This window comes from Chiloscyllium plagiosum, unplaced genomic scaffold (genome assembly GCF_037043375.1).
Source record: "Chiloscyllium plagiosum isolate Xiang-an unplaced genomic scaffold, Cpla_swu_hap1 HiC_scaffold_48, whole genome shotgun sequence".
Classification (NCBI taxonomy): Eukaryota; Metazoa; Chordata; class Chondrichthyes; order Orectolobiformes; family Hemiscylliidae; genus Chiloscyllium; species Chiloscyllium plagiosum.
Genome location: NW_028270186.1, coordinates 13,162,298 through 13,183,810, shown reverse-complemented (window position 1 = coordinate 13,183,810; position 21,513 = coordinate 13,162,298).

Sequence of the window (21,513 nt, the reverse complement as noted above, 5' to 3'; positions counted from 1 at the left end):
GTCTGCTCTTCTCCCTTTAAAACTGCTGTTGTTTTGACTTTTTTTTTCCAAAGTTCCAAAACAATGCAACAGCATATAAAACAGTAATTGCTGCTCCTGGAATTCAAGGAAATCACCTCCAACACCTACAATACCTCAAAAAAAGAAGCAGCTCTTACAGCCAGAAATTTTTCCTGTCCTCCATCTTGGATTACCCAGAATCCTAAGAAAATTCAAAGTATTTTACTGCTTCTGTATTCACAGACACCTCACACCAAACGGTCAATCTTGACATTGCACTTCTGCAGGTGAGGTAGCCATGTGGTGAGTTATACCTGGAGTCAGCTAAGTCCAATGTTCTCCTTTGCCTCAATATGAGACAACCAGTATTTCTGATTCTCACACTAGCCCCCACTTTTGGTCTTTTTGTGTGAAAAATACAGTCTATAGATGGGTAATTTTCCACTGAAGGCTTGCACACAACAACAGTCTTGTTGGTGCTAACCAAATTAGTGCTATACGACACAGGGGAAAATAATCTGCCAAAGGTTACTGATCATTCTGAGGCACAGTTGATGGCACTTTCGGAAACTCCTACTGTGTACTGGGGAATGCTGCTATCTTGGAAATGCCATCTTTCACATAAGATGTTAAGCCAAGGTTTTGTCTGTCCCCTCAGCTGGCTGCAATAGATCTCAACGACTCTTGGAAGAAAAGCCCTCAAGCTACATCTCAAAAACAGGCTAGCTGATCAGTAGCTCATTGCTGTCTGCGTTAACTTGCTGGACATAAAGTGGATGCTGCATTTTCCACGTTATAATGGTGACTGCAGCTCAAGGTGGACATAATTGGCAGTAAAGTATTTTTGGATGTCCTACGTTATGAAAATTGCTCTATAAATACACTGCTTTCTTTCCAATATTTCAAAGGGTCAACATTCACAACATCCAGTAAATCCTGTTTGCTATCTGTATCTGCTAAGAGTGTGGTTTCTTTCTGGGTTTATGTGATCTAGTGAATTTGAACATATTCACCTTCAGGTTTAATGTGAAGAGGATTGTAGAGTAAACAGCATGTAGTCTTATACTTCTCTGTGATTATTCAAAGGGGGCATGAATAGGCTCTACATTACTTCAAAGATCATCAGGATTAGTGAGCCTTAGATCTGTCTCTCACATAATTTGAAGTACTCTCCCACAAAGTCCTCATGAAACCTTTATAATGGATGCTACTTATTGCTCTAAGTCAAATGTTAACTGTTTCAGACTCTTTCAAACACTTTTAACAAAGTTCCGCATGCTGAACATTTCTTGGAGAATCAAAACTTCTGCTTGTAGCTTTAAATTGTTCTCATTAGCTCAAAATCGCTGGCTGCCATTTTTCCTTTCTTCACAGCTAACCCATGAATTTTCTGTTCAGTAACAAAAGTTAAGTAAAACAGTTGTGGGCTGAGAAGTAGGCAATGAGAACATTTCAGACACAATTTGCTTTAGCGTCATGTTTGGCATTTATTCTGACTGGTCCTCAGGGGAGAGTCCACAAATCATTACAATTGGTTCACTCCCAGGTGATAAACTGGCTCCCTTGTTTTACTCCAACCATTGGTTGCCTGCAACAAAATTTGCTTAATAAAATATCCTCTCCATGGTGGATCCCTTTCCTGAGCTAAAATGTAAGCTTTAAAAGAAAATAATTCAACAAGACTTCTTGAGTTAAAGGAAGGTTGAATTTCTTTGTGAGTTAAATGTGACGGGAAGTTATAAAGTATGACAATCATGCATGCAGATTATAAATGAGAGCGTAGTCCAAAAAGTAAAAGTTGAAGAAGGTATTAATTTGTGGATTATCATGATGAATACTTTGTGAAATGTTCTTGCTGTTAAAATGGGTGATTCTTGCAATGCTGAGATAGTCAGTTGAGTTGTTGTGCTGAGGTTCTTGATTATGCAGTTAGCTGAAAGGAGTCTTTCTGTTTTCTTTAACAGCAAGTCTACTGACTTGGCTTGTTTCCAGCACTGAGAAAGAGAGAAAAACTTTATTTCTTTAGGAGATGGCAGGTCATGTTGCGGCTGTACAGGACATTGGTTAGTCCACTGTTCAAATATTGCATGCAATTCTGGTCTCCTTTCTATCGGAAAATTGTTGTGAAACTTGAAAGGGTTCAGAAAAGATTTACAAGGACGTTGCCAGGGTTGGAGGATTTGAGCCATAGGGAGAGTCTGAACAGGTTGGGGCTGTTTTCCCTGGAGCATCGGAGGCTGAGGGGTGACCTTATAGAGGTTTACAAAATTATGAGGGGCATGGATAGGATAAATAGACAAAGTCTTTTCCCTGGGTTGGGGGAGTCCAGAACTAGAAGGCATAGGTTTAGGGTGAGGGGGGAAAGATATAAAAGGGACCTCAGGGGCAACTTTTTCACGCAGAGGGTGGTACGTGTATGGAATGAGCTGCCAGACGAAGTGGTGGAGGCTGGTACAACTGCAACATTTAAAAGGCATTTGGATGGGTATATGAACAGGAAGGGTTTGGAGGGATATGGGCCGGGTGCTGGCAGGTGGGACTAGATTGGATTGGGATAACTGGTCGGCATGGATGGGTTGGACCGAAGGGTCTGTTTCTGTGCTGTACATCTCTATGACTCTATGACCTGCACACCCAGGGATTTCCAGTGTAAATTCTCAGCATTCATAGCATGCAACAGCAGAGTGTGACTTGAAGCTCAAGCTTGCACATTAGCACAATAAAACTTCCACACACAGATCAGGGATTACAATTGGCTTTCAAGCCCATTTCTTGTGAATTCCTGCAAACACGCCTTCTAGCAATCACTGCCTTTCTTTCAATTCATTCCTTGTCTGCAGTCTAGGATAAAACCCAAAGTCAGTTTATTTGTTGAGAAGGTGTAGTCAGCTCCTCATTATCTTGGAAGTCTCAAGAAATCACAGATCAAATTGTTTGAATGACATTGGAATATGCAGTCAAAAGTTCCTCTTGGAAGTTGGTGTAATCCTAAGAGAATATTTCAGACTGCCACTGAATTTACTTTCTCAGCCATCTATTGGCTCATATGTCTTTCTTTTTAAAAATACCAATTACAGTTAAAAGGTCAACATATCCCAATGTAATTTGGGGTTATGATCCATTGTCATAACAAATCATCAAATTATGCAGTGATCTTCTTCTTTGGAACTGGCCGAAACCAAATGTGATTTTCTGCCTCTCTGGAATGGGCCCCTGCTACCTTGTGGGGCTTGAAGAGGTATGTGGGTGGGTTGGTCAAAGTTTGTATGCTGCATTCATTATTTGCACTTGGCCTGTACATGGGGACAGCACAAATAAAGGCCATTTGATCACAGAAGTCTGAGCTGGTTCTTTCAAAGAAACACCCAGCTGGTGGTACTCTTGCTCTTCGGGCTTTCTCTATAACCTGCAACATTTATTCATTGAATCGTTTATTATTTACTTACTTAATGAATATTTATCTAATTTCCTTTTGAAAGTGAATATTAAATCCATATCACCATGTGATTCGGCAGCTCCTTCCAAGTCATAACTACTCATTGACTCAAACAACCTGAATTATATCATTTAAACCCTTCTTCAAACAATGCAAACCCAAAGTATCAAATCAATCAATGGTCACAGGATAGGGATCATGTCTGTTGCCTTAATTAAACGGAGATGAAAACTTGCCTGCTGGAATCAAGATTGCACATTCTGTCAGTTTTTTTTTCCATTTGAAAAGAAGTATAGACAGCCAAATTTTCACAAGCTCACTCATGCCATTATCAGAGAAATTCATATTCTACGGAGTTTCAATTTGATTTGCATGAAGTAGGTTCAGGTGCAATATTTTCAAATGTACATGGCAGACAATCAACTTGATGTTGTTCTCCCATCTCCATCTGTGCCGTGTCTGAAGCTGAACGTCTGCTCACACATGTTAAATTTTAGCATGATAAATTATGGGACAGCATAGATGTGAAAGAATGGATTTGAATTGCTTAAGAACTTCCCTGCAGTTTTGCTCAATGCTGCACTTATGTGCAGTTGTCACACATTAACAGCTAAATCCACTTGCTTTGCTGAGGTTTCAAACTTCCACGGCTGCAATTCCAGGGTTTTAGGGTTGCTTTGTGTGAATTTTTGTTTTGTTTGGAGGTCGTTCAATGTTCAATTGGGAAAGAAGCCTGTTGAGGAAAAGACTCCACAATTCATCTCCCTTCTGTTTCCGAACCAGTCTTTTGCTGTGCCTTGGGAAACCTGACCACTCTCTCAAACAGCATCAGGATGATTTAGAGTCATAGAGTCATACAGCATGGAAACAGACCCTTTGGTCCAACTTGTCCATGCTGAAGAGATAGCCTAAATAAATCAAGTCTCATTTGGCAGTATTTGGTCCATATCCCTCTAAATTCTTCCTATTCATATACCCATCCAGATGCCTTTTAAATGTTGCAATTCTATGAGCGTCCACCAATTACTCTGGCAGCTCATTCCATACATGCACCACCCTCTCAGTGAAAACGTTGCCCCTCAGGTCGCTTTTCAAACTTTCTCCTCTCACCTTAAACTTATAGCCTCTAGTTTTTGACTCCCCCAGCCCAGGAAAAAGACCTTAACTATTTACCCAATCCATGCCCCTCTTGATTTTATAAACATTTATCAGGTCACCCCTCAGTCTCCGATGCTCCAGAGAAAATAGCCCTAGTCTAGTTAGCTTTTCCCTCCAACCCCGGCAACATCCTTAAAAAGTCTTTTCTGAAACCTTTCAAGTTTCACAACATCCTCCCTATAAGAAAGAGACCAGAATTGCATGCGGTAGTCCAATAGTGGCCCAAACAATGTCCTATACAGCTGCAACATGACCTCCCAAATCCTATACTTAGAGCACTGACCAAAAAGGCAAACATACCAAATGCCTTCTTCACTATCCTATCTCCATATGATTCCACTTTCAAGGAACTATGAACTTGCACGTCAAAGTCTCTGTTCAGAAACATTCCCCAGGACCTTACCATAAGGGTGTAAGTCCTACCCTGATGTGCCTTTCCAAATGCAGCACCTCACATTTATCTACATTAAACTCCACCTGCCATTCCTTGGTCCATTGGCTAATCTGATCAAGATCCCATTGTACTCTGAGGTAACCTTCTTCATTGTCCATTACACATTCAATTTTGGTGTCAGCTACAAACTTACTAACCATACCTCCTATGTTCACATCCAAATTATTTATATAAATGATGAAAAGCCATGGACCCAGCACCGATCCTTGTGGCACACCACTGGTCACAGGCCTCCAGTCTGAAAAGCAACCCTCCATCACCATCCTCTGTCTACTACCGTCGAGCCAGTTCTGTAATCAAATCGCTAGTTCTCCCTGTATTCCATGTTATCCTACATTGCTAATCATGCTATCATGAGGAACCTTGTTGAATATCTTGCTGAAGTTTGTATAGATCATGTCCACTGCTCTAACTCATCAATCCTGTTTGTTACTTCTTCAAAAAATGCAATCAAGTTTGTGAGACACAATTTCCCAAGCAGAAAACTCACGATACTGTGTCTCCTGAGCAGTTGCATCTGCCAAGACCCCAGAGGCAAGTGCAAGTACCGCGTGGCCTCTCTATGTGCATCAACGTATCAGATTGAGCGCCGTCTGAACATTCCACACCGTATCCTGCTTTCCTTCAAGAACTAAACCCAACTGACCGAAACTGTTTTTCCCAAGGTAAATTTCTGCAGATAGAGCCCTTTTTCCTTGAGTGCATGCATGTTCTGGGTTATTTAGAAAAGCAAGCATTCATAATTTCACTTGACACTCATGAGTTAACCAGTTTTGCAACTTTGTTGAATAAGGCTTTTCCTTTAATTAATCAATAATTTTGTGCTTGTTAAGGAAGCCTAGTTAATGGATCATTCTATTTTAAGTCTAATGCAGAGAAAGCATATGGTAAGTCATATTGAAGTCTGGATAAAACAATTAAAATTATGTTGTGCCCTGTGATATAATGGGACTGGAGAAAGACAGAGTCCTCCTCATAGCTCAGTCATAACAATGTGAACAAAAAATATTTCTCCAACAAAGGTATAAAATATTGCCACTGTGGAAATGTTAATCAATGCTTCCTCCATTATCTTAGCTTACTGTCTATTTACTTTTCTAATGCATTCAACATTAATGGTGTACTTCAGTGTTTCCACGGCTATAATAGTGGAAGATATTATAATTCATTCGCCTACACCGTCTGTCCCTTCTGAGGATAAGTCCACTATATTTTTATACCTTCAGTTATGAAGTGCATAAAACACACTCCAAGCGAGGCATTGATGAAGTTTTTCTCATTTAACTAATTACAGACATCTCTCGCTAACTATAACCATCTCTGATTAGCTGCCAATAAAAGTACTGATTGTATATCATTAAAACTATATGGCGTAAATCTCATCTTAACACATCCAGACATGTTGAGGTTAAAATTGGTATCAGTTTGTACCCAAACCATACAACTGTATGAGTGGGATGGCCTGTGCCCAGTCTTTGCTGGTGTTGGATTCACTGCTATTCTTATGGGTCGATTTTGTCAGCAGGACAGTATTGAAGGTTGTCGCTTTGGTGGTTGGAAAGCCTGTCTTCATTCAATACTTGGAGGTGCCAGTGTTGGACTGGGGTGTACAAAGTTAAAAATCATGCAACACCAGGTTATAGTCCAACAGGTTTATTTGGAAGCATTATCTTTCAGAGCGCTGCTCCTTCATCAGGTGGTTGACAACTTAAAGCTAGTGCTTCCAAATAAACCTGCTGGACTATAACCTGGTGTTGCATGATTTTTAACTTCATTCAATATCAATGGCTTCTTGGATTAAGTGTTGGAGAGCCCCTGACAGACATGGACCTGTAACCCATCAAGGAGTTGACACTTTCAAGAGAGGAGGGGATGAAGCCAATGTAGGAGTAAATACTCTGGCGCAGCATAACAAAGAACACAACCTTTATGGATTCCATCTGGAGTAGCAATGTCACAAAGTTTACAAGACTTTTTTTTAAAAGAGATTTTCCTGTGTTTGCTTATTTAAGACTCCTGATCTGTACTTTTAACAAAAGAATAATATTTTGAGTAATGCAAGCACTTGGGAGTGTAAAGGGATTAAATAGAGATGGGGTTTGTAAGAGAATCAATACCATCTGGGAGATATCTTTCAATAATGACTATGCTAGCATTCAAATCAGTCTCGTGTCAGTTACCTTCCACTCTATTTCTCAAATATTGTTACAGTGTTTCTGTTTTACGAAACAGTGGTAGAAGAAGATTCAGTAGCTGCTTTCAAAAGGGATTTGGGCATATATTTGAAATATATTAAAAGGCTGTGAGGAAAGAGCAGCACCATTAGCTATTCTTTCAAACAAGGGGTTGCACATGGGATTGGTGAGCTGTGCAATACAAAACCCCGGCCCACAGACCCATCTCACCAGTATCACACAGAAGTTCAACTTGGACTATAGGCTTTAAGTCCCTGCAGTCAGACTTGAACCTACAAGCAGATGACTGAGAAAGTGACAGTACTGTCATTGAGTCAAGGCTCATGAAAAGCTTCATGTATAGGACAAGGAAAGTGACTAAGAGATATTGATCACTTCAACAACATTGTGAAAAGAAGCCTTGCTGCTTAGGGTACTACTGTGTGCAAACTAACCCCCACATTTTCTCACTTTGGAGCAATCACAATTGACAACTAATGTGCAGAACATTGCTATTTTCTGAGGGAATACTTTATAAATGCAAACTGTTTCTCAACTATTGTTGGTGCATCAATGAGGAAATAAAGTTCTGAAGTGTTTGAGTGCATTCACTGCAATGTAATGGGAATTAACCCACATTCAGGGAAAAGCACAAGAAATGGAGAAAGGTCAAATCAACTGTGATGATTATGAGCTACATCAATAAATTGTCACAAACCTTTAATGCATTTTGTAATTAAGTTCATAAAGTATTCCTCAAGAGCAGTGGATCATTGCTGATAACTACAACTCAATATTCTTGAGAAACTTTAAAACTAGCAATGGACTGTCCTAAAACAATTTGCAGAAAAAAAGTCTCACAGCTGAGAGAGAATGGCAGGGTGCCCCAAGTCACTAGCTTCACTTTGCTGGTGGTTGCATGACTCAGAGGAGCCTAATTAATTTATTTTTAATGAACTTCCTAAATAGTGGCCTGCTCACCCTAGCCCTCTTGGCCCCTGACTGTTTGAATCCATTAAAATGTTGTTAAAGTAAGGGGTGCCCTTAATCACTCCTTGTCAAATGTTAAGGTTAGTGCTTCCAGCCAATCATATGTTAGTTGTTCACTCAAGCATGATGGATTGGTTAATTAGTCACATGTTGTTGACATGTTAAGATGGGGAAGGAACCTACAGTTGCAAAACTGCCACTGAAAAGCCTCAAAATGGAGAGAATAACCTTCTGAATTTTGTGATATTCTTCTTAACAAATATCAAAGTTCATTGCCATTTCAGCACACACCACAATATTAAAGGTAATGATTGTAGTGTTTGGAATGAGGTCAACCAGTTGGACTTCATAAAAGCCTAATTCCTAGACTGGGGCTGTTAATCTGGTCCAATCAGGGAGCCCTGGATGACAGATAAGAACAGGAGCTTCCTGATCTTCGGACACCCGGTACGGAGGAGGGAGGGCAGGTCTGAAGACCTCCTCGTGGGTCTGCTCCTAGGCCTGGCCAAACTGGCCATCAACAGGTCCAGGCAGCGGGCCGTGGAGGGGGTCATTAGGGCCGACTGCCTGCCCCTCTTCTGCGGTTACGTTAGGGCCCGGGTGTCCTTGGAGAAGGAGCACGCGGTGTCCACCAACACCCTGGAGTTGTTCAGGGAGAGGTGGGGGCCGCGGGGAGTGGAGTGCATTATTTCCCCCTCCAACTCTATTTTGATTTAGTCCCTACCCTCCCCTTCACTGTTTTGATCACACAGCATTGCCCTTCAATGTGAAGGGCACTGCTTGTCACTGGCCACTCGGGTGTTTTCCTATCTTCCTGGTGGTGGAAATTGAATAAAGATTTGTGCACTTTGTGTCGTTCACTGTGTCTCACACGTATACACACACACCATGGGTGCTAGGGAAAAAATAAGGACTACCGCACTTAGGTGGTAGTGTGGGGGTTAAATTTTAAAAAAAGAAAAAAAAGGAAAAAAAAGAGAAAAATAAAGAACAGGAGCTTTCCTGTTCACTCTGAGAGCTGGCTCTGAAAAAGCCAGACTAGTGTCAAGTACTATGCACATGTAAATAAAGAGTGGCTTGGTGACAGGATACTAGCCTCATAGAGTTACTTCAATGTTGTAATGCAGAAAGGAGTTTCTTCCAATTAGGTCAGATTTTATAGCATAACTTCAAGACACTGACACTGTGAAAGAAAGTGCTCTTGATAAATGGTGATATGCAGGCAAAAAACAATGTTTTAGTTTAAGCTATGTGTTGAACTAGAAGCTGTGAGAAACAAAGCTGACACACTTCAATAATTGCAGTCCGAGACAAAATCTGAATCAGTAGTGTCCTTTATTTTACTCTTGCAAGAGGGTGTGATGTCCAGTGTCTATAAGGCAAGGGACATACACACCCCAAATTCAATTAATACACAACATTTATATAATTTGGTTTCTTTTGTTTTACATTGCTCCTCCCCTGTTTACATCTTCTACTTCCCTAAGACCAGCACCCATTACTCATGCTTATCTCTTGCCTTATCCGGCCTTGTCTGTGACAAAATGCTTATTTCTGGCCTCACAAGGCTGTTTGACTCATCCCGCTGTAGGTCATTGTTAGGCATATTCTTTCTTCATCATTATCTACTCCCTCCATCTGTACCTTCCCCTGATCCTTATGACCCTTTTAATTGGGGTTTGTTCCTGTGTTTCTGTAAAAGTGGGAAACAGATGTTTATACCTACTGTTTGTACAGGCGTATCTAGCTTAACTTCCTCCCCTCATAGTATCTTATCTATTCATCTGCAATATCTACCATTGTTTTGCAGTCACGTTTCATTCTGGCATGCAATTTTAGCTAATACAAAAACAATTATGTATTTTCTCCACATAGTTTCCATTCTTGTTGACTCAGCTCTTGGTTAAAACAAATGGTGTGAGTTCATTTACTTTGTATAAGTAAATGGAATTGCAGAAGTAACACTATTTTTCCCATATCCCACAAGGCTATTACTAAGCATCATGTCCAGTTTGACATATTTTATTTAAGTCAGCAAAGAAAAACCTTTCCCAGTAACTGATGTTACAAGATATAGGGAATACAGATTCAAAGGTTTTAGATAAGAGATGGAGGAGGAATACAAGGATGAGTTGCTGTATGCAGTGAGTGGTAATAACCAGAAACTCTCTCACGATGAGTGTGCTGGAAGTAAAGAGAATTGATGCTTTCAACAGCGAATTGAAAACTGATTTGTTGGAAATGTATCTGCAAGGCTACAAGAATAGAATAGGGTATCTGGTCTTACTGGACAGCTCTTCAAACAGCTGGCATGGACACAAAGGACTAAAAGCTATGCTTTTGTGTTATTATAACCACAGGATTGTATAGATGCCCTTGTGTTTTTGAATAACACAGATAAATGAGGTCTCTCAATAGAACTTCAATCTTAAATCAACTCAGACCATGGTAGGGAATCGAGAAATGGCCTTAGGATCAATAGACCTGGGAAGAGGAAAGAAATCATCTTTTGTTGCTGTTCCTGATTAGTATATGCATGGAACAGAAACCATGTTTGTTACAGGGTTTGATTCAATTGGCTGGGGAATGGAGTGATTGCAGTCTCATGTTACTCTCAGTTGCTACTTGGATCATTAGCGCACAGCAAGCAACATGCCATTCAGGACAGGTTGATTTGTGGGCACTGTTTCTTCACCGTGGTATTAGAGAGGAGTCTGATGAGCTCCCAGGGTGCTGACACGATGCAAAAAAATGACCCTGCTGCGAGAAGCATGGCTGGCCATGCTGCTTCCCAATAATATCAGCATTTGGGACAAGATGAAGGTAAAGGAATCTTTTAGACATGGTCTGGTTTTGATTTTCAGAAAGTAACAAATCAAATACACCCCTTTCAGTTGTGCAGTAGGTTGCAAATGTAATTGTACACTGAAGTTTAACCTATTCATTACCTATTCAGAAAGACTTGCAATTCTATCATGTCCTGTATTGTCATAGACATCTTGAAGCATTTTACTCTGTGTGGAGAATTTGTGTAATCCCCCGGTTACATGTTACTGACGTGTGGCTGGATTACCTTGTTAACATGTTACTGACATGCATCCATTCAACTCCTTTTTTTGTGGTTCTTTAGCACTTGACTTACAAGATGAGAGGCTAACATCAGAATTTGGTTTTGATTTTGTTCTCAATGCTCTTTATTGAGTAAAACTAAAAAAGAGAAAATTTACAGACAGTCTTCAGCTGTGCTCACTGTGGCTTGCCCAGTCAGTCTTTCATTGGTGATTGTAGGATTGTAACAAGGTCAGCCAGATGGACCCCATACAATCTGGGTTCCCTAACTGGGGGTGTTAATCTGGTCATATTGTGGAGCCCTGGCTGACAGATTAAAAACATGAAGGTCAGACATCCTGCCACTCTGAGAGCTGGTTCTGAGGGAGCTAGATCAGTGTCAAGGACTTCCACATGTAAATAAAGGGTGACTTGGTGATGTGACACTAGCCTCTGTGGAGTTATGTCAGTGATCAGCCAAACATCTTTTCCTCCATTTGTTTATAGATCAACTATTGTTCCTTTTTCTTCTCATGGTTTAAAGCCATCTTTTTGTGTAGATAGGAGTTTGCGTGACCACAGTTATTTATCCATTGATAAGTGATCTTGTCCATTGCAGCCAAAATTCAAAGTGATCTAATTAGTTCAATACTTTAGCAATTTATACCCTGGCCTTTATGTTTGGAGAGGAATGACTATTTAGTATAACAAGGTACAGATTGGCAATGTTAAATGGATTAGCAATGTCCTTTGCATGTCAAAGTTCCTTCTACAGTTGGCTGAGGTCAATTAAACTGACACGAGATTTAAGTAGTTTATAAACATTGGTATAGGTTCATTGAAAATACAATGCTTTAGATAATGCACACACAATTAATTTAGAAATGTGTCAATAGTTTAAGGCAGGTAAAAGGCATTTGTGCATAGTAGATCAACAAAACAGAAATGAGATAAAGGATGAGTGTTAATTTGTTCTGGATCGTGTTGTTTTCAGATGTTGTACAGCCAAGTCACCAAAAAAAGCACCTACTCCATTTGCAACAGAGTCATGGAATCATTAATAATGGAACTATGTGAGAAGGCTTTGGTCAAACACTTTATCTGAAGTATGGCATCTCTGACGGTGCCTCTTGGCAATTCATTGGTATTGTACCCTCAGCCATAGATTATGGTGACAATGTCTTGGAATGGAGTTTCAACCTCCAAACCTTCGGACACCAAGGAAGAGGTCCTCTCAACTGTCTCAAGTTAATGTTTGCAAAAGTATTCTTGTTCAGATGCAACCTCATTTAGAAAATTTACATTATCACAATGAAACATGCTTACGAATTCCATTTTTATTGTGCTCAGCAATAGCCCACATCTGCAGAGTGAAAATGAAAGAAGAACTGCAAATAAGAAATGTTCTTCATAAAGTTTGTTTTGCTTCATTTATGTTTTCACTAGATGGGTACAAGTTGAAGAAATGCCATTCAGCTCCACTAACTCACTGACCTCGACGCAATTTCCCCATCTCTAATCTCTTTCTCAAAAGATTTCAAGCCGATTGTCTCATTGTGCTGTCCAATAGCTTGTATGTGTTAATCATGTGTGATTAACTAGCATTATCAACTTGCCATGCATTAGTTTGAAGTTGGGCTTCATTAATACATTCTTAGACTTTTAGTTTGAAATCACAATCTCTCTTAGTCGCCCTTTTAATATCTATGTTGCTCTTTGCCCCTCTGAGCTGCTTCAAGTTGAAGCTGAATGATAGAAAACTTTTGAGAAAGCATTTTAAAGACAGATTACTTCTACACTGTAATCTCTTTGAGCTGTTAAAATTGCAATGTCCTACATGACAAGACAAAGCTTTTCACTGTGCCTCTGTACACATGACAATAAATTCAATTCAATTCAATGATGAAGGAAGCTTTTTTCAATGTGAGCAGTGTCAGGAAGTGGCATTGAATCTGTAAATTAGTTCTGTTATTGATTAGTTTTATTACTGTAAATCTATATCTCTTGTTGGAAAATAGTGCATTGTTCTATCTTTGGGAAACGTGAGACTGCTTTTGAGATCCTTCATCAAATCTTTCAGGCCTCAGATTAAGAATGTAAGAATATAAGAACTCGCAGCAGGAGTAGGTCTTCTGGCCTCTTGAGCCTACTCCATCATTCAATAAGTTCATGGCTGATCGGTGCATGGACTCAGCTCCACTTACCTGCTCTCTCACTATAACCCTTAATTCCTTTACTGTTCAAAACTCTGTCTATCTTTGCCTTAAAAACATTCAAAAATCTAACCTCAACTGCTTCACTGGGCTGGGAATTCTACAGATTCACAACTCTCTGGGTGAAAAAGATCCTCCTCAACTCAGTCCTAAATCTGCTTCCGCCTATTTTGAGGCTATTCCCACTAGTTCTGGTTTCACCTGCCATTGGAAACAAGCTTCCTGCTTCCATTTGATCTATTCCCTTAATAATTTTATATGTTACTATAAGGTCCCCCTCAGTCTTCTAAATTCCAATGACTATAGTCCCAGTCTACTCAATCTCTCCTGATAAGCCAACCCTTCATTTCCAGAATCAACTGAGTGAACCTGTTCTGCACCCACGTCAGTGCCAGTACATCCTTTATCAAGTAAGGAGACCAAAACTGTACAGAGTACTCCAGGTGTAGCCTCATCAGCTGCAGAGCAATCTCCCTGTTTTTAAATAACCTTCCTCTCAGAATGAAGGACAACATTCCATTTGCCTTCTGCATTACCTGCTGCAGCTGCAAACCAACCTTTAGTGATTTGTGCACAAGGACACTCAGGTCCCTCTGCACAACAGTCTGCTGCTATTTTTCACCATTTAAATAATAGTCCATTGATTGATTTCACTCAAGGTGGTGCAGATCACTTAGTATGAATCATTGTTTTGTATAATTCAACTAAATGGTTTGGGAAATGCTTTTCTGCTCTGACAGGATATCAAATCGGGACTCTCTGAAGATGGTCAGACAGGAAACCTGAGTAAAGTGTGTGTCATGTCACGTACTTAATGGCTGCCATAATCTAAAGTGAAACCATTTGTAAGAGAGGTAGTGGCCACAAGACTATGGGCAGCCAGTGAGTATCCCATGTACAAGAGCATTTCTCCAAGCATCCCCTTTTCATAAAGTAATCATTGCCTTATCATTTACCATCAAAAATTACCAAAGTTACTCAGCATATGTAGTCAACAAGGAAAAATTATTCATGAATAAAACTGTGACAATTCTAGTCTAATCTTCTTTCATCAGGCTCTGTGTCTGCTTTTTATCCATTATCTACCTGCAGTTCAAGGACAGTGGTGGTTCAAGAAGGTAGCACATCACCATCTCCTTAAAGGCGACTAGCTACAGGCAATCAACACTGGCCAGCCAGATGTCCATGTCCCACGTGTGAATTTAAAAAATAAATGCGGCATGGTGGCACAGTGGTTAGCACTGCTGCCTCACAGTGCCAGGGACCCGGGTTTAATTCCCACCTCAGGCAACTGTCTGTGTGGAGTTTGCACATTCTCCCCGTGTCTGCATGGGTTTCCTCCGGGTGCTCTGGTTTCCTCCCACAGTCCAAAAATGTGCAGGTTAGGTGAATTGGCCATGGTAAATTGCCCGTAGTGTTAGGTGAATGGGTCTGGGTGGGTTGCTCTTCGGAGGGTCGGTGTGGACTTGCTGGGTCGAAGGGCCTGTTTCCACACTGTAAGTAATCTAATCTAATCATTCGGGTCTTTTAAGGACATATATGTGAGTTGCTGTTGTCAGTTTGTGTGGTATATGGTCACTCCTGGGATGATGTTCCTTTCCTGGGGAGTATTGCTTCCATGGTGTGTGTTTAACCAGAGCAAGATTCATTGTCTCTTTTGGGTTGATGACTTCCAGACCATGTCGAGCTGTTGTTGCCACTTTTTGGATTCGAGTGAAAGTTGCTTCTTGTTCTGTGTCCCAGTATTGCTGCAAATCCTTAGCAATGAACCTGTGCAGATGTTCACACACCGATAACAAATTCAGCAACTCTGCTGGCTGGTTCATGAATCCAACGAATAATTGCACCATTTTCACATCTGTTGGTTGTTACACCTGTGCTACAGCTGTTACCTTGTCAGGATCAGAGCTAAGTCCTTTTGTTATAAATACATGACCTACATACTTTCTTGTCATGCCATTTTCATCTGCTGTTGTGTGATGACTGCCTCTCCTACTTTCACTTGGAGAACAATTTCTCAACCTACTCATCTTTTATCCCCTATGGTTAGGACCTCCTGAGTTATGGAGCCACTGATTCTTCCAGCTTGACTTCTCAGTTGTACTCAATGTCAGCTGGAACTCTCTTGGTAGGCACTAAGCTTGTCTCACTCTGTCATCAACTTTGAAGTTAGGTTAATCAGGAAAGCATTCAAGACCTCTAAGAATAATTTTGTAAACGTTTTGGATCTGTTGATCATGAAATGGGTTGGCATGGAAGGTCACTTGCTACTAATCAGTCCAAGCCTGAATGCTGTCTGGGTTTTATTGCATGTGAACAGGAATTGCTTCAGTACTAGATAAAGTCAGGAATAGTGTCAAACACTCTGCAATGATCAGTGAACATCTCCACATCTGACCTTATGATGGAGAAGAGGTCCTTGATAAAGCAATTGAAGATGACTGGGCCGAGGACACGATCATGAGGAACTCCTGCAGTGGCATTCTCTGTCCTCTGCATATACCCATACAAGTCCACCAACAGTTCACAGAGTTGGAGGAATGAGCTGACTTGAATTATCTAGGCCAAATCTGATTATTGTATTGGCATTTGCTGTTTGGGCATTTGAGTCCTTTGAAAACAGTTCTTTACTTGCTTCCTGTTTCCAAGTGCAAGATGTTCACACTGCTGTAAATCAGAAGACTCGGTGTCAAGTTTACCCCGAAGGTAACCAGTTGGTTTAAGTTACAACAGCTCTGGGATTTAAGGCAGCAACTGTTAATCTGGGATGCTTTGCTCTTTGCTTTGCCATTTATGGTCCCCCTCCTGTAATTATCAAGACAACAAGATTCACACAGATTTTTTTTTAGCTTACTTACAGTGTTGAAACAGGCCCTGCGGCCCAATAATTCCACACCGACCCGCCAAAGCGCAACCCACCCAGACCCATTCCCCTACATTTACCCCTTCACTGTGCTGCCCACTGCCACCATGCCGCCCATTTTCTATGGTGTTTTCAAGTGACTCACAGCAATTAGTTTTCAGAGAAGGAGAAGAGGAGATTGGTGATGTTGCTGGCAGTCGGGATGAAAATGAGAACAGAAGGTCAGCAAACAAAATAAACCCAGCAGGCTGGAAAGGTACTAAAAATGTTAAAACCTGAGGAAACAGTGGTGGGGGGAGTAATTATTATTTACAGAAAGCCAGGAGCTTTTTGAACTCAAAGAAAGACAAATTCTCACTTGGAATGTGCCAGCACTCATCCTGTTTATTATCAGGATAAATCACACAAAACAGCCAATCTTTTATTCACATTACCAGAGGAAGGAACACCACTTAGGGGCAAACCACTGAGGTTGCGCTTTCTTAACCTTGGGGTGCCATCAGCTAGATGTTGGGAATGGCCATATGTTCAAAGTCATTATTCACTGTCTGAATTAATGCTTTTCTGTTTGTGCTTGACCCACTGTTTATTTTAAAACTGTTTATCCATTTAGATTCCTGAAGTCTGTCAGTGCTTGTTTCCCAAACCAAACATTGCTTGTTTTTGAAATTATCATTCATTATAGAAGGTGCTGGGGAGGAGGTTAATGACTTCAGGCTGTGTGAGGATAAGCGCTTTTCTAGTGTCCAGTTTCCCACAGTTCAGAAAAGGGCTTCTTCATCTGTGGTATTTTAAGTAGTCCCAGGTTAGGTTAATATTTTAAGGAGCTGTTAATTCCGTCATTCTAAGGTGAGCAATTTCAGGAGAGTAACCTCCAGGAACTGGAAGCTTTACAATCATTTGGACATGTTCTGCTGATAAATTAGATTGTGAATGATCTGTAAATCACAGATCTATTTACCTGTCTTTGCTCTACATTCCATAACACCCAATAAACATCTGTCAATATCGATCTTGAAAACTCCAATTGTCCCAGCATTCATGGTAGAGACAAGGAAAACTCTCCAAACCAGGAGAATTCTTGATTTCTACTATTTGTGGCTTTACGTGCCCCCCCACCCTCCCCCCGCTCCACTCTTGAATGATTTTGCTCTAACTTCAGAACTAGAGTGTCTCTGCTGTCCGCTCTCACTTTTACATGTGAGTTTTCAAAGGAATTCCAACTCCATTTTAAAGTCTCACATTCAGCAAATGCACATAAACTTATTGTTGTGTACCTCTGATAAAAACAATGTCCCTATTCAGAAGGTGGTATCATCATCCTATATTGTCATGGATTTAAATTTTGCTGTAATAAAAACATTGGGCTTAGTTGTGGAAAAAGAAAGAAATGTAGTTTGTAAAGAATCTTTCACACTTCCACTACACCTCACAATGATTTGCAGCTAATAATGTCCTTTTGACTCGCAGTCACTATTACAATGAAGGATAATGTGGCAGTTGCTTTGGTCAGCACAAGCTCCCACAAATGGCAAAGCCTTTTAAAATGATGAGGAATAGATACTGGCCAGAATATCATGAACAACTCCTGTACTTCTTCAAAATAGAGCCAGAAGAACTTTGTTTTGAAAGACATACTGGAACGGAAGGCCTTGGTTTAATGTGTCATCTATAGCCTTGCCCCAATCCAAGAGTGGAACTATCAAGTGAGATAATATGGTAAGCTATCAGGAGTGACACTAAGAACCCACAACATTTTAGCTGAAAGACCATAGTGCTTTACACTGAGTCAGACTGACTACATTATACAATTGGCAGATTATATCATGGTACAGATGTAATATTGTGAATGCAGCAATTATCAGTTGAGAGCACTTCAAAGACAGGATACAAAACAGCTTGCCACTGTTGCCGCTGATGCCACCATGTGCAAGCAATCGGTTAGCTTCTGTAGATCCATATTTTGTTTCCCTAATTTCCTTATTGTCACCTCTTGTTTCCTTGCACCATTCTTGACCTACCATTTCATCATCAGCTGCCCTCCAGTAAAAGACCTTTCTGACTTTTTTTATCCCCACTTCCCTTTTCCCTTGGCTCTGTGCTTACTTTAAAGGTGCTTGTCCCTAAAACCTTTCCAGGTCTGAGAAAAGGTAATTGACTAGTTTAGTTTAGGTTTATGATCAGGAAGGTCTAGTTGGACTGAAGAGTCTGTTTCCGTGCTGTATGACTCTAACGACATTACCTGCCCTGAGTTGCTTATGCTTCTAACGTCTCTCATTCTGACATCGAAAGTTGTGTCATCAATCAACAGATCCAGAAGCCCCAATCAATCTTTTTTGAGGCTGAGTGAAAATGCCCATGAATGGACTGACAGGGATACGGTAAAAGGTTAACAAAGATGACCATACAAACTGGTTTCATGGCATTGATTTATTGCTTGCAGCCTCGAGTAGCAATTTGGTTTTACGATGAACAATTTTGAAGGATGCTGAATTTGGGATGTTTACTTCCACGAAAGCGTAAACTAGTCTGCCTGGGGAAGTGAAAGCAGACTGATTAGTTTTGAGACACAATGTAGTTTCTCTGCTGATTGCAGTGAATTTTGAATTCTTGGTATGCGAATACTTTTGCTCCCCCTCAAATACCAGCCGTAAATCTCCTACAACTGAGACCTGGCAGGAATGCAGGCTTGACTTGGATTAAAGTCAGGAGAAAGGAGTATTGTCGCTTACGTCCTGGTACAGCTCGCTCTTTGGTAGAGTTGCTGTGCTATCTGTAGCTGTCTGTTCTTTCAACTTTGTGTCAGGAACACTACTGTTTGGTCTAACTTGTTCTTTGTTTAATTGAACTGAATTTGTTTTTAATGTTGGTTAATGTTGGAAATTGCATTAAATTCCACCTAATCAGATAACTGCACGCAGTCTTGGGTGGAGACTTTGAAAGAGCTGCTTTGAAAGACAAGGGGACAGATGTATCTCCTGGTAGTCTTAACAAAAAAGACTAACGAGTTAAGGTCATTTGTACGAATTGCTATCAGGCAATGAATTACATCTTGTTAAGACAGAGCTTTTTTTTTGTTCAGACTCACTTATGGCTGTTCCAGTCAGACTCTAAGCCAAATCAGCCCTGAGATTCAGTCAAGGGAAGATGAATGGCAGCAACATCCTTCTATCCACAAATACCACAAACATTACTTCCAGATTCTTGGTTGCACTCTTCCAATAATTTCATATGTTTTGGTTTTTGCATCCTGGTATTGTATTTCCCAGATTTTGGCCAGCTTAGGCTTTGTTAACATGTGAATGCTCAAGTGATGCAATGCAATTGGCCCTTGGAAAACTTGTCTTCTGTCTACTACCACTGAAAAACACTCCTGTTTGTTTTCTTTTAAGCAGTAGAGATCTCTTTTTGCAGAAGTTCTCTTTTCCTCAAAGAAGAATAAAGAAGAATAGTACTGAATAAATTGGCAGATGAATTTTAGTTAAGAGCGAGGTATACTATTATACAAGCTGTCTTAAGTAAGTCTGTGACATTGTTGCACCTCATACTTTACTGGCAAGCTTTCTGCAACTCTTCACCACTACTGAGTGTTCTGAAAATCCCATGTCACAGTGAATTAACTCATGCGGGGACAGAAAACGCTCCAAACCAAACAAAGCTTTTGCACAACAATTGCCTGTTCAATTCATGATGACTTAAACTTGTTTTATTAACAGAGTTGCAAGATTTACATTCGTTTGAGCCAGATGTATTCAGTGAACACCACAATTCTTACAGACAACTGCTGTGTTTAAGATACTGTGTCTGAGAAAATCCAGATCATAAGGGACTGTAGTTTGACTGCCTGCATTGGAACCCCATGATCTAACAGTTACTTGAAATGAAAACGTACCTCTCCAACTTGCTACTTGAGATAGAATACACCTTTCCAAAGTAGGTGAGATAGATGACTGATATGGATATTTATGCAATCTCTCCAAAGCCATAAGCTTTGCTTCAGCATTTTCCTAACCAAAGCTCTCACCTTCCTGACTGAACCTCTCGAAATTTGTCTGGTCACAGGCCAGGCACTCTCCACAGCTGGTGGGGATATTTGCTCTCTCAGGGATAACTTGAGAACATCCTTAAAACAGTTCTGCTGCTCTCCTTGGGAGACTCCTGTCACAATCCAGTTCTGAGTAAGAAACTTGTTTCAGGAGTTTGGAGTTGGACATGCAACCAACATGCTTCACCAGCTGAGCTTCTGGTCAGCAGTAACCCCCCAGAATATTGAAGGTGGGTGATTCAGCAATGACAGTGCTGTTGAATGTCAATGGTTAGATTTGTTTCCTGTTGCATATGTTTACTGCCCAACCTTTAGGTGGCACAAATGTTACTTGCTACTTGTGAATCCAAACCTCAATGTCCAAGTCTTTCTGAAGATGGACATCAACTGCTTCTATATCATAGGAATCACAAATGGCACTCCACACTGTGCAATCACCATTAAATATCTCCAATTCTGACTTTACCACAGACAAAACAGTTGAAATGGTTGTGCTTAGAACTCTATGCAGTGGAAGGTTTGAGACATTTGAGGCCACAATGGCAAGGTCTCATCTGCTCCAGACGTGTATCGTAACAAATCTGAACAGGTTGATGAGGAAAATATCCACCACGTGAAATTCCTTATGTGGTGTCCTAGAGAGATGTTTGGCCTGCAACAATCACAGTCATCTGCTTTCAAATGAGGTATGGCTGCAATCAATTTTGCCAGGCCTCTGTTTAAGGGAGCTCCAAAATCAATTGCAAAAGTCTAAGATGGAGGAGCCCAATGTCAACATTCTGTTCCTTGTTTTCTGTCTTTCATGAGGAATTATCTATACTCCAGATATTGTCCCTACCTGAAGGCACAGGCTTCAGCAAAAGCTTAGCTAAAGCTAAAGAAGGTAAAATGATGTGAAAACTGGGTAAAATGGACATGAATATTTTCAGCTATCAAAATTCAAGAGCATTTCACAACAAGTACTAAGTGAGACTTTTCATTTAGTTACAATATCCTCAAGCGTTCGGTTCAAGGTTCTTTTTGTGTTCTTCAATGGACTAATCTGATTACGATGTGAATGAAGCAGAGGAGGCATTTGGAATCATATCCTCTTGAGCACTGATCAAACTGCTCTTGAACTACTTTTATTGTG